At 40.3% G+C, this 12,804-nt stretch overlaps 1 protein-coding gene across 5 annotated transcripts in view; it reads right to left on the minus strand.

The window, feature by feature from the left end:
- Nucleotides 1–11,786, minus strand: part of bcl9 (BCL9 transcription coactivator) — a 32,290-nt gene extending 20,504 nt beyond the window's left edge. The window contains exons 1-2 of one of the 5 annotated variants that reach the window (XM_074659104.1): nt 11,620–11,786; nt 8,740–8,908 (exon numbers count right to left, since the gene is read on the minus strand). The gene's annotated coding sequence lies outside the window, so the exon portion shown is untranslated. Of the gene's footprint in view, nt 1–8,739; nt 8,909–10,324; nt 10,475–10,505; nt 10,787–10,831; nt 11,033–11,158; nt 11,587–11,619 lie in introns of those variants that run through there. The other 4 variants (XM_074659105.1, XM_074659107.1, XM_074659106.1 and 1 more) reach the window with 4 other exon arrangements.
- Nucleotides 11,787–12,804: the final 1,018 nt, after the last annotated feature.

A 12,804-nucleotide genomic window follows, 5' to 3' on the forward strand; every position in this document is an offset into this window, starting at 1 on the left:
TCCCTTGACCATGCTCTCTGGTCCGTGACTCCCTCCCTCCATCCTGACGGTCGCTCCCACACTCGGGCCACATTCCTCCCTTGTTCATGCTGGGAGGACGTCTCCCTGTGGCTAAAAGCATTGTGGGAAATCCCAACGGCCAGGCCCTTCAGAGGCCGAGCAGACCATTGAGGAAAAGTGTAAAGGAGGCTTGCGCTCCTCGCCTGCTGGTCAAAAGGCTCTTTTTGCACACAATCAATGTCTTGATATTAGGGCTGTCCTCGACCAAAGAAATTCTTAGTCAACTAACACACACAAACGATTTTGATGACTAATCCATTAGTTGATTTAATCGACAGATCTGTAAAACTGAGTTTCTCCACAAAGAATCACATGAAAGGGCCACTTTAAATCTTGTGTTTACCAGAGATGTGTTCATAAGTTTCTTAGATATAAGTCTTTCATCATGAAAAAAGCATAAAAAACGACTCATCGACTAAAGGAATCTTAGTAGACTAAGACCAAAATGACAGATTAGTTGACTAATCGACTGGCTGCATCCACACAAATACATTTCAGTTTTAAAACGCATAACATAAAAATACGTTTATGCCTCTCGTCCTCACTACTCCGGCATTTTTGAGCCCCTAAAACGGAGACGTTTGAAAACGCTGCTGACCCCGTTTTAGTTAACTTCGGGATTAAGTTTTAGTCTGGACGGGCAGAAACGGAGACCTTCAAAAATGATGGCGCAGACACCCACATCAACTTCTTGATTGGGTCGTTTAAGTCCCGACAAGTCCTTTCCTGATCACGTGACACTTTTCCGGAAAAAAACATCAGCGATTACCAGTGTTTAATTCAACATGAATACCGAATTACAGCCGCTGTTGACATTGCTGTCTATGCTAGCAGCAGTTCTGTAGTTAAATTCTGCATTTCATAATGCCTGCTACTGCCTGCATACACAGGAGGGAAGCGATTTGTGAGAGGCATGTCCAGCAGCGTTATCAGCCCTACGAAACGGATGTGTGAAGGCACGGTTTGCGGCTTTGAGGACATAGATGGACATAAAACGGAAGATTTTCATTTTGTTATATATGCTTATTTTGTCCTGCACAACTATTATGAAGTTCACAAAAAAACTGTAAACGAACAAAGCAAAAACGCTGCTCTCCAGTACGACAGAGACTTCCAGCCAGCCGGCAGAGCTAAAAGTGTGAGGACAGACAACAAGGAAACCGAAGGGAAACGAGTGAGACGTGTGTTGACAAAATTTCTTGACCCATAATGTAGTAAAACTTTGATTTGTTACTGTTCACTTTTAAAGTCAATTTGATGTGTGTGAGAGGGATAGAGCAAGACCTACGTTAGGAAGTAGCAACCGTAGCAGCCTGTAACTATGTTTGAAAAATAAAGCTGGTTTGTTTTCCACTAAATTCGTCTGTTTCAGTGTGTGTGTGTGTGTGTGTGTGTGTGGGAAAGATTGAGGAAGCTCTTTAGTATCAAACAAGATCTTTTATTGTAGGAAGTACAATAGGCTACTCCGTTGTATTTCCTGTAACTAAGCAACCAACCACAGAATGGCCATGTGATGTGCGTTTTCCGAACAGGTTAGCATGGACGAAGATTATTTCTAAAACGCTCATGTGTATGGAGATCGTTTCCATTTTAAAACAAAGACGTATTAGTGTGGATGTAGTCTAAGAGGGGGCAGCCCTGCTTGATGCTGAACCTCACAACAAACAGCACAGAAACATCAAATACCCACATTAGAAGCAGCCGTCAATACGACCCACGCAGTGAAGAAAAACTCCATTTATAGCACTAAGAACATTAGGCAGGAAAGGAATGAAATTTTAAGCTGTGCAGCCCAAAATATTTTTTCCATAGATTCTTTTTTGTACATTACAAATCACTACGCAACAGAAACAAAGTGACTTCTCAACCTGTCAGACCATGTGACACAGTTCAGGCATCTCCACTGACCTGGCATGACATCAATCAAGCACAGCATCACAAACACACAGAGTATACTACACATGCGCCGTCTCCTCTCCTCTCCTATCGTACAACAAAATTAGCACTCCAGAGAGAATATGAGCCGGATCGTGTCCCTGAATTACCCCAGTTTACACTTGTGTGTCATTCCCAAGGAATTTTAAACACACTGGCTAAGACCTGCCCAATTAGATATACAGGCACAAAGCAATATACGTGCACATACTACTGCACATGCGGCAGTACTTAGCTGTCCTAATAATGTCTGAGATGCACTGAAAACTGCTCTACAAGTTTATAGCATCTGCTGTTCCCATGGGTCTGAGCTTGCGTGCCTCTGAAACTATGAATGCTCTGCAACAAGACATGTCCACCCAGCTATTACGCACATGCTATTACGACTCTAGAATAAAAATGTTTTGCTCTGTATGTTTGACATATGATTGTTTTTTCATTACGTTGAAGGTGGGTGAAACAGATTGAGAGGCAAAAGAAAAAATACACTTCCTTTGTTTATGAGCATAAGCAGATGGCTCAAATTACTACACAGCGAGCAAAGAACAAACATGGAGGATGAAGATGTGATTTGAGAGTTCTTCAAATCTAAGGTGCGGCACTATTTTGGAAGGCACGATTTAAAAGAAAAAATGAGGTAAATCATGATAAGACTACAGTTGTTTTTGTAAACAGAATAAACTGTGGTAGTAAAACAACCAATATGCCGGTGCATCCAGCTCGACTCCATCCAGAACTAAACACTGTAGAAGCAGGAAGGAGGGAATCGGTTTATTTTCCTGCCCAGCAGACTCCAGATACATCCCAGTAACTTTGACAACACACTACCTCCAATTATCTGCTCCACATAATCCAATATTTAAAGAAAACAACAATCAGGAAACACCAAAAATCCTATCAAAACACATTACAGAATTGTAACACTCATGTTAGCATTAGTACCTTAGGGATCAATATCATATTTTTATTGAGAGGTACCTGCTGACTTCCACCTGTAGTGATGAACTGATATTATGAAAAATACTACTACATGTAATTTGTGGCTTGTTCACGTCGTACTGATCAGATTTTAAATACAAGCAGCTGAGTGGGGAAAAAAATGTTTGCGTCAGCTTCGTACAGTTGTGTAGTTCTCTTAGCAAAAAGAACTGCAGAGGTGTCAACAAACTGGCGGCAAAATGGCTACAAAGGCAGAATCGCTGGTGGTTATATCTAAATAACATCCAATATTAACCAATACACTGTTTGTGGTTTCATTTGTTAACAAACCACTACTGTATAGTCTGTAAAGCTTTGTTTATTTTCTCACATGTTGCATCTAAGAACGTGTGGAAAACTCCAGCCGTGCCGCTTTCATCCTTTTATCCAAGGTGCTTGGGAGGTTGCGTTCCTGTCGCGCCTGCCGTTACTAAGCAACCAAAACCTCGCACTGCGGTGACGATGGTGATGAAGTTGCGATAATTTAGCAGGAAGCCTCACTGACTAAACCAAACAAAGTCAAAATAAGGATAAATGGATTTCCAATACTGTCAATCTGCCTCAGTAGCTTTACTGCTTGATTTCTCCGTCAAGTTGGCCGACCTTTCAAAGATGTTGTGACGTCCTCGGACGGAAAGGTTGAAGCAAGTCAATGGGACGGATCTTAAGCTCAGGGTAGCCCTGCACTAAAATGATTAACTTCTCCTTCGTATTTACTGCAGATCGATATTTACGGAAGAAAGAAAAGATATCTGCCGGCTGTGACTGGTTGTTCCTCGTCACATGACGTTGCAGCGGTCCAGAAGTTTAACTATTTTTATCTTGTGGCGCAGCCGTCGCTCTCACTTTTGAGCACGATCTTCATCGACAAAACAATGGATTTGAGGGCGCAAAAACACGGCATGTGCACGGCACCTAACAAAGACTTTCTGCAAGGCACAGACGTATACGCAGCATCACTTCTCAGGAGCTCAAACAAAGAACATAAAAGATTGAACATACGAGAAGCTTCCTCTCATTTACACAGACGGTGTAGTTTCGTGAACACTTGATAATGAAGATTTGACATAGTTTATGGATGCTTATCACTGGCTCATTAGTAAACGGATTTCAAATTAAAACCAAGCTCTTTGAATTGTGTCACATGCACCAACTTTTATGGTAAATTAACATTTGGCAGAAAATCAGGAATCTTATTTTCTTCCTGCTGGAGAGCACATGGACAAAAATTTATTTAGAAAGAAAATCCCAGGAGGTGTAGTGGCCAAAAATGTCAACTTAAACACTACAGCCTGATTGCAGTTAGCTCTCTAATTTTCTGCTGGTTATCATTGTGTCATGGTGCTACATTAAACCAGGCTAACTAGTGAAAGTCAATCTGCTAGCTGCATGGAGAGAACCTCAGTCTGGCTGGCAGCTTTTAGCATATATAGTTGGGGTGACTGAGGGTCAACGTGGCCCCCAGGTTCCACTTGAGCGCAGCACTGTTTGAGAGGACCCCTCCCCTCGGGGCAGGAGGAGCAGCATGTCTGAGCAGTAGCTGTCAATCACAGCTGAGAAACATGAGAGCAGAATTATTATAGGTACAATCTGACTCAGCCAGACACGTCCCTGAGGATCCGGTATGGGCAACAATCCCACCACGCATCCACACAGACCGAGACCTCACCTACTAAAACTAAAAAAGATATGAAATGCAGCGAGTAGTACAAAACAGATTCATATTTATAGCTGCAACTGTTTGGGAAAAGCACACTAAGCTGTAAAGACTTACTACTAGAAGCTGGTCCTCAGAGTACTAAAAGGTTTGTTTTAAAATGACGTCCTCCGGCCTTGTGTAGCCAATTTCCTTTATTATTATAATTTATCTTTATAACATTTCTAAGTGATGACTGCTCTATATTGGTCAGCATAGAATTTGAACAAATGAATAAATAAAGAAAAACAACCGGTGCACTTATTCTTCTACTCACTGGAAAACCGCTGCGTGGCATGAATGGCTATAAATTAAGTAATAGATATTTCTGCCATGTGATCTATTCTGAAGCATTTAACACTAGTTTTGGTTTTGAATAACTGCCCTCCGTGCTCCTAAAACAACAGGGCCTTATTTATTGAACACTCAGATATTTTTTGTGTTGGTTTAATACCACCATAATACACATCCATCCCTGCGTATTCTTTCTAAATTGTGATCAAATTTTTACTGTATTGTCTCCCATTTTATCTTGTTTTACATTTTATTGCTATAGGTCCTATCTTGCTTCTGTGATTTGTAGCTTGGTCTTTCACAAGTGCTATACAATTATTATTAGTTTTAGGGATACACGATTCACGTTTTCTCTCTAAATACTAATTCTGATACCTAAACTCAGCATATTGGCTGAGACAATCGAATACCAGTTTGCTCTTTTTTTTTTCTCAACAAAAAAATCTGCGTAACCTGCCACTGAGTGGAACTGATTAAATGATTGTAATTATATTGTGTTTAGAAGCTTTATAAAACTGTGTGTACACAACTGGCCATGTATTTAACATGGATTGGTCAAATCTGGCCAATACCCGGTTCATTTAATAAAAGTCACAGATACCGATTCAATGTATCAGATCACTGCTTATTTGGACTCGACAAGGAAGACGTGACAACCGCCTGTTCTGACTACTGGAGGGGGAAATGGACAATATTTGCAGCAAACGATAAATCATACACACAGAAATCTAATATTTATTTTAAGCCTCATCTGCCATCAACTTCAGGGCTCATATTATGTCCTCGAACGTGAAGTTAAATCTAGTAGTTTTTAACCATCTTCTACAAACTGAGGAATGAAAAAGTGTCTTCTGTCAGGCCATACTTTCTTGGAACTTTCTTTGTGTATTATACTAACATATTTCCATCTTCTGCTGGCAATGTCAATGTCACGACTAACACTCGATTTTGTCAGCTAATTGATTAGTCGATTTTATCGACAGATCTGTAAAACTGTGTTTCTTCACAAAGAATCACACAAAAGCACGACTTTAAATCTTGTGTTTACCAGAGATGTGCTCATAAGTTTCTTAGAAAGAAGTCATTCAGCATGAAAAAAAACATTTAAAAATGACTAATTGACTAAAGAAATCTTAGTCAACTAAGAACAAAATGAATGATTAGTCGACTAATCGACTATAAGGGGGCAGCCCTAAAGTAGACTGTACATAATTGTACACGACGATTTTATGTTCAGTAATGTTGAGGCGTTTCAATTTCCAAAAACATCACTCTAAACTTCCAAACAAGTTCAATGTAAACTTGCAGAGCTACGATGGTTACAAACCAAATAGTATGTTTCCTGCTCCCTGGGGAATACTACATAATTACAATGACTATTGTAGGAGACATTCAGCTGATTAACTAAATTCCTTAATTAAATGTGAATGGACGTTTTACTCAGAACACCAGGTAAATGGAAAGTTGATGCTAAATGTAAATGCTCCTTAGTTTATGAACAAACCGGTACAAAAAAAAGAGATCCTAATGAGGCAACAGAGAGAAAATAAACATTTCAAGCGATAGAAAAAAACGGACACAGTCTACTGTATGAACGGGGAGGGGAGCCTCCTGCCACCCACTACACAGGCGACAAGACAAACCGCCTCTCCAACAAATCCCTCCATGTCATACACAACACAAGCCCTGCGAGTTTTAATTAGAAAACCCATGAAGCAAACAAATGCACGGAAACATGAGAGGCCAATACACAGAGGAGAAAAATAAATCCTTTGCTGCTTTACATCAATATCCATTTCCCTGCGTCCTCCACCTCACTGTGGTTTTTGGTTAACACGCTTCGGATTAGATAGCAGATAAATAAACAGAGTGGACCGCGTTCTCAGGAAGAGCGCCCTGACCGTGTTGTGTCCTCAGCATGTGCAGATGTGAGAGTAAGACAAAACATCGCACTGATAGTCCAAAGCAGTGAGGTCCTTTTTCCTCAAGACGCTTCCCTGAGCATCAAGAGTGGTTGTGCAGGGGTAACCGCTCTACAACTCAAGGCCTCTCTCATCAAACTGCGGCCATCAATGTAGGCACATCCATAGATAAATGTCAACGAGATAGCGACTGATGTTAGGAAGAGGCTTGTTACTGTTGCATCAGAGCAGTGTTAAGCTATCAAGTTATGGCACCAGTAAGTCTTTGAGTGCAAGAAAGACGTATTTGCTGCCACACTTCGTAATGTAAGAAAAGTTGTTTTAAAAACAGAAACAACAATTTTGCTTTACCAATCCATACATATGGTGGAAACAAATACTTGCTTTTCTGCCACACCATGGCTGTGTCCAAAATTACTACCATATTCAATCATTCACTACTCCTATATGATAGAAACTCAGTAGTTTACTCTATGGTGACCTGGTAAAGAGAGATTTTAGACACAAATTAATCATTGACTACATTTATAAGCACACTATATATTCTGAATTTGATACGGGTCATGTAAACAGCATATTCTGTTTGGATATTCTCAATTAGGCCTTATTCCGAATGGAGTATTTCCCAGATTAAGACGTGGGATATGCCGATATTATTCAGATTTTAGGAGCATTCTTTGGACATGTATACAGCGCATTCGGAATATGCGTCTCAATTGGAGTTTTTACGTCACACACAGCACCACGCCTGTTTACGCCCAGCTCTGTGCGTTGTACAAAAAACAACTAGCAGACAGTTTGCAGAGATACACGCCCAAAAGAAAAGCCCACAGTTCTGGCCATAAGGAGAAACACACCTACTTTTAAACATCTTGAAAGACTGGTGGATATCAACAGGTTTTTGTATATGCGCAAATATTGCAACCTTTTCAAGAAGGTGGTTGAAGAAATGAAAGAGGGAGGCTGTTTTCGCACAGTCGAACAAGTCTAATCGGAGTATGCACAGCTGCATGTAAAGGGAAATTGTAGTGGAATATTCATTAGCCATATAAACAGCTTATTTGGAGTATTGTCCTTTTCAGAATAAGGGGGAAAAAAAGAATATTTTGTGCATGTAAAAGTAGTCAATGTCATTTTGCATTAATTTACTGATTGTTGGTAGTTAGTATTGCTTTTTTTTATTCCATTGTGGGTATTTTAAGGGGGCCATTTAGTGCAGAAATTTCACATTTAGAAGTTGGACATAGGGCTGCAAAATTAATAGAAATTTTATCGAAATCACAATATAGCCAACTGCAATTTTCAAATCGCAGGAGGCGCAATATTTGTTGAACGTTTTAGATTAAATATTGTCGTGCTGCCGAGACGTCCTGGCCTACACATCATATTCTACAGGCTTAAGAAATTAATCTTTGTTTGGTACAGATCCCCGCAAAAATCACACCATCAATCATTTTAATGTTTTGCAATGAAAATGAGAATAATGATGTAAAAACGTATCATTCCCTATCGCAAATCATATCACAATTGCAATGTCAGTCAAAATATCGCAATTTTTTCAAAATTGTTCAGCCCTTGTTGGACACTCAAGTAAAATGGTTCACAGTAAATATTCTGCACCATGTAGTAAATAGGGAGTGATTTCGGATATGTTCCTGTCATGTTTTATGGTACTATGGAAATTCTACAGTTCTGAGAACTAAAGCATTGAAGAAATAGGGAGAGAACAGCATTTATTTAAGTGCAGTCTGTCATGGGTGTACGCTTTAGAGAACAGGGGAGATGTGTACGTATGAAAGAAACTCTGTGATAAAGTGTGAAAAAAGAGAGAGAGCAAGAGTTGAGCTGGGTTACCTCAGAAGCCCCCCTGCCCTTTCAGCAGGGCCTCATATGGAGAACCAGGCCTCAGGTCCCCTGGGCACTGATGTCTGCTCTCCACTCGACTCCTCCCAGTCAGCCACGGAGGCTGTTGCAGGAGAACCTGGCCTGCTCACGACACCTTACAGCCACAAGTCATTCACACCTGGAACAGAGGGAGACAACTTTGCTCATCGGGTGAAGCACAAACAAGCAAATGGCAAGGAAAAGCACTCAGTCGCTCGTGTTGACAAGACCAACATGTAGCAAACACATAGCCAGCGCAGAGCTTAGGTCATTAGGGGCTACAGTAACAGTGTACACTCGCCTTTTTAACCCCGACACTCATTTATACTTCAGTTATCGACCGGTGAACACATAAGGGACTACAAAACAGAGTATGATACTCTACCAAGAGCTTTCCTTGCATCCGAGAGGACTTTCCCCTTCTTCCAAATATCTGGAGTGAAAAGGTGACACCTCAACAATGCAAAGAAAATCAGGTAGAAGAAAAGATAAATATGAAACAGCCTGAAGACTATGCAACAGATACACGTCCGTGGCAGACAGCAGTGTTGCCTAGCAATTGAAGAGACCAGAGTCCCGTAACAGGAAGGTCTGCAGTTCAATCTCAGCAACTGGCAGGTATGCTTCAAAACGGTCCTTGGACCAGACACTGAACCCCCACCTTAGGGGGATAACAGCATCAGTTAAAGCACTAAGGCAAACTGCAACAAAAGCCACTGAGATTTCCTATTTACAATTAGGGGAGTAAGAAAACATTGCGATATGTTTTGTGATACTGTATCGATTCTCAAAAACAAACACTGTATTGATTTTTAATTAATAGTTTATATGTAAAAGATTAACTAAGTGAATACTTCATTTCATTTGCAAAGAAATGCTCCATCTCAGTGTATGTGCCCTCTCAAAAGTCGTGCTATCGTGTTGGATGTTACAGGGGACTGTGATAAATGCAAATGGAGATAGCATTGTTCTGATTGCATGAAAAAGCAAACTTTTTTTTAACGGCAATTTTATGTATATGGCGATGAGTTCTTTATACTAGGACAGTTTTCCTAAAATGTGATTTTTTTTAAAAATCGCAATATATCGCCTCGCTTACAGTATCGCAATATATTGAATCGTAACCCTTGTATCACGATACCTTATCATACAGCCAGATTCTTGTCAATACACGGCCCCTATTTACAATTATGATGGAGAAAAGATAGCATTAAAAGGCAATGTAAAATGTTACCTAAACAGGAAAATAAATAACTTAGGGACACTTACTATGATATGAGTGCCATCAGATGTCTTTTATAAAACATTTTCACACTATAGGACCTGTGGATTTTTTCACTATACTATCATATTAGGACAGTTTTCCTAAAATTAGATTTTTTCTTTTTTAAATCGCAATATATCATCTTGCTTACAGTATCGCAATATATTGAATCCTAACCCTGTATCACGATACCTATCATATAGCCAGATTCTTGATTATGATGGAGAAAAGATAGCATTAAAAGGTAAAATGTTACATAAACCGGAAAATAAATAACTTAGGGACACTTACTATCATGTGCCATCAGATGTCTTTTACAAAACATTTTCACACTATAGGACCTGTGGATTTTTTTCAACTCACGTAAAAAAAAAATAAGAATGGTAAAAACTAAAACACTTTCTTTTTCTGCCATGTTTTTGTTCTGTTGGGTCTTGCCAAGGTAACACAATGCCACACACAAGTTACTCACAAACGGGGCTTATACACTCGAGGAAGTCGTCCTTAAAAATATAAACTACAGAACTCCTGCAAATAAAGCTCACACAACAACTAACTACAGAGACTAGACTTCTTCCTTCTTCCCACCCCCAACCCCCTGAAATCTCAGCGCCTCACTGCTGGACAACTCTTTGGCGGACAAAGTAATTCCATGGCGCTTGAAAAACTCCAGGAACTTTTTTTTTTTTCTTTTTCCTAAAAGAAGTTGTTCCTGTTTCGCCAGAGAGAGAGAGAGAGAACTGGTGGTGGTGGTGGTGGTGTTGGGGGGGGGGAAGGGAGGACTTCAGCAGCACTTGCATTCATGGAGCGTCGGCCAGCGCAAACAAAGTCTTCCCCGAAGAGGGAGGCACTGGACGGCGGCTGAGAACAACGACGTCGGCCACAAAAACACACACACACAGAACGTCATTTTAGAAGCTTTGTCTGCTAATAAAAACAATTCCTGGCCTTCCTTATAGGCGAACGTTCCATTCTCGAGTTCTGCTAGCAACAATGTAACAATTAAACCGTTCGGTAGATGAGAGGGCTGGTCGACACAATCAGCAGAGGGGAGGCCTATAATCTCCATACGCGTTTATAAATCATATCAAACACATTTTTTTTGTGATAAAGGAAATACAATACCAGCGGTGTGGTTACTCCCGAAGAATGCAGAACATGCATGCTGCATTGTATCCTTTACTCATTTTTTCACCAAGCACGGGCGGTCCTCCGGTATAATGGGGTAAAAACCAATATCTCTCCGCGGGGTTTTTTACACCACCATGCTGAAAACATCGTGAATAATCCGCTTTGGATGCGCCGGAAAAAAATATTGGTTTGAAAAGGGGGGTAGCTCACTGTCTGTCTGTCTGCACAGGGCCAAGACACGACGTGGTGGGGTTTTTTTTTTGCTATAGCTATAGCACAGCCAGCCTTCAAGGGGGACAGAGGCAGAGAGAAGAACGGATACCGGAGTGAGATGTCCCCGGGAGGAGGACCCGCGTGTGCCCCGTTGCCAGGAGGCGAGAGAGCCGTGGTTATAGCAGCAGACACTTTTCCACAACCTGGATTTGTTATAAAAAATAAATAAAGGAGCAACTCACCTGGATGTTAATTTCCCCTCGAACGACGGATTCATACCGTGCACTTAATCAAATCACAACATTATCACGGGTACATTATAAAATAGAAAATATGTCTCCCCCCTTTTTCGCCCGAGCTTTCCAGTGGTCCTACTCCATTACATCCCAGTCAAGATTTCCTGTCGTCTCTCCCCCCCCCCAACCCCCCCTCCGTTTCCAGGAGAGATGGTTTCGCCCGAATTCTAAGTAGCAATTCTAGGTCAGGTTCTGTGTGCCAGTGAGAATGTTACTGTCGGACAGCAGCGAGACGCCACAACGTCCACTCCATGTAACACCATAAACACTATTAAAAACACATGCAGACATACAGAGGAGGACAAACACACTTAAACAGATGTGTGAAACACTGATTTTTTTATTTTGCGGAGTTATACCATTGTCTTTGTGGAGACATCGAACTTCCCCCATATAAAAGAACTTTGCAGTGGCATCAAACTTCAGGAAGTTCTTACTGTATATTTTTTTATTCAATAAAAAAAAAGCAATTCTGGTGAAAGTTGATTCGTTCACTGACATAAAAATAATCGCAATTATTTTGATAATCGATTGTAATGCATACAGTGCACTTTCATAGACTAAGCTACTGGAGTTACCCTGCACTATACTCATTTTTAACAGTCTCTTCTGCACTTTATTCACTTTTTTAATAGTCCTGTATCACAGCTGTTATCCTGCACTGTATTCAGTTTTAACAGTTTTCTTCGTCTCTTTGTATTTTTATATCTGGTATATATATTTTTTGTACTTTGTACTTTGCACTACTAACTTTTTTACTGCCTTTTTACTAACATGTTTTGCACTATGGAACTGTGATGCTGGAAACTTGAATTTCCCTCGGGATCAATAAAGTTCCTATCTATCTATCTATATAGCTATCTATCTATCTATCCATCTATCTATCTACCTATCTAATCTTTGGAAATCATTTCTCAAACATCTCTAATAGGGATGCACCGATACCGATACTGGATCAGATATCCGGCCGATACCTATTGAAGTAGCTGGATCGGATATCAGGGACTAATGGGGCCGATCTATTCAATTCAGTTCTGTTTATATTATTATATACATTATATACTGTAATATTAATTCCTGTTTATGTTTTGACCAATTTGTTTCTGCATTAAAAAAGATTTACACTTGAAT

The sequence above is a fragment of the Sebastes fasciatus genome, chromosome 14 (genome assembly GCF_043250625.1).
Source record: "Sebastes fasciatus isolate fSebFas1 chromosome 14, fSebFas1.pri, whole genome shotgun sequence".
NCBI classification, from domain to species: domain Eukaryota; kingdom Metazoa; phylum Chordata; class Actinopteri; order Perciformes; family Sebastidae; genus Sebastes; species Sebastes fasciatus.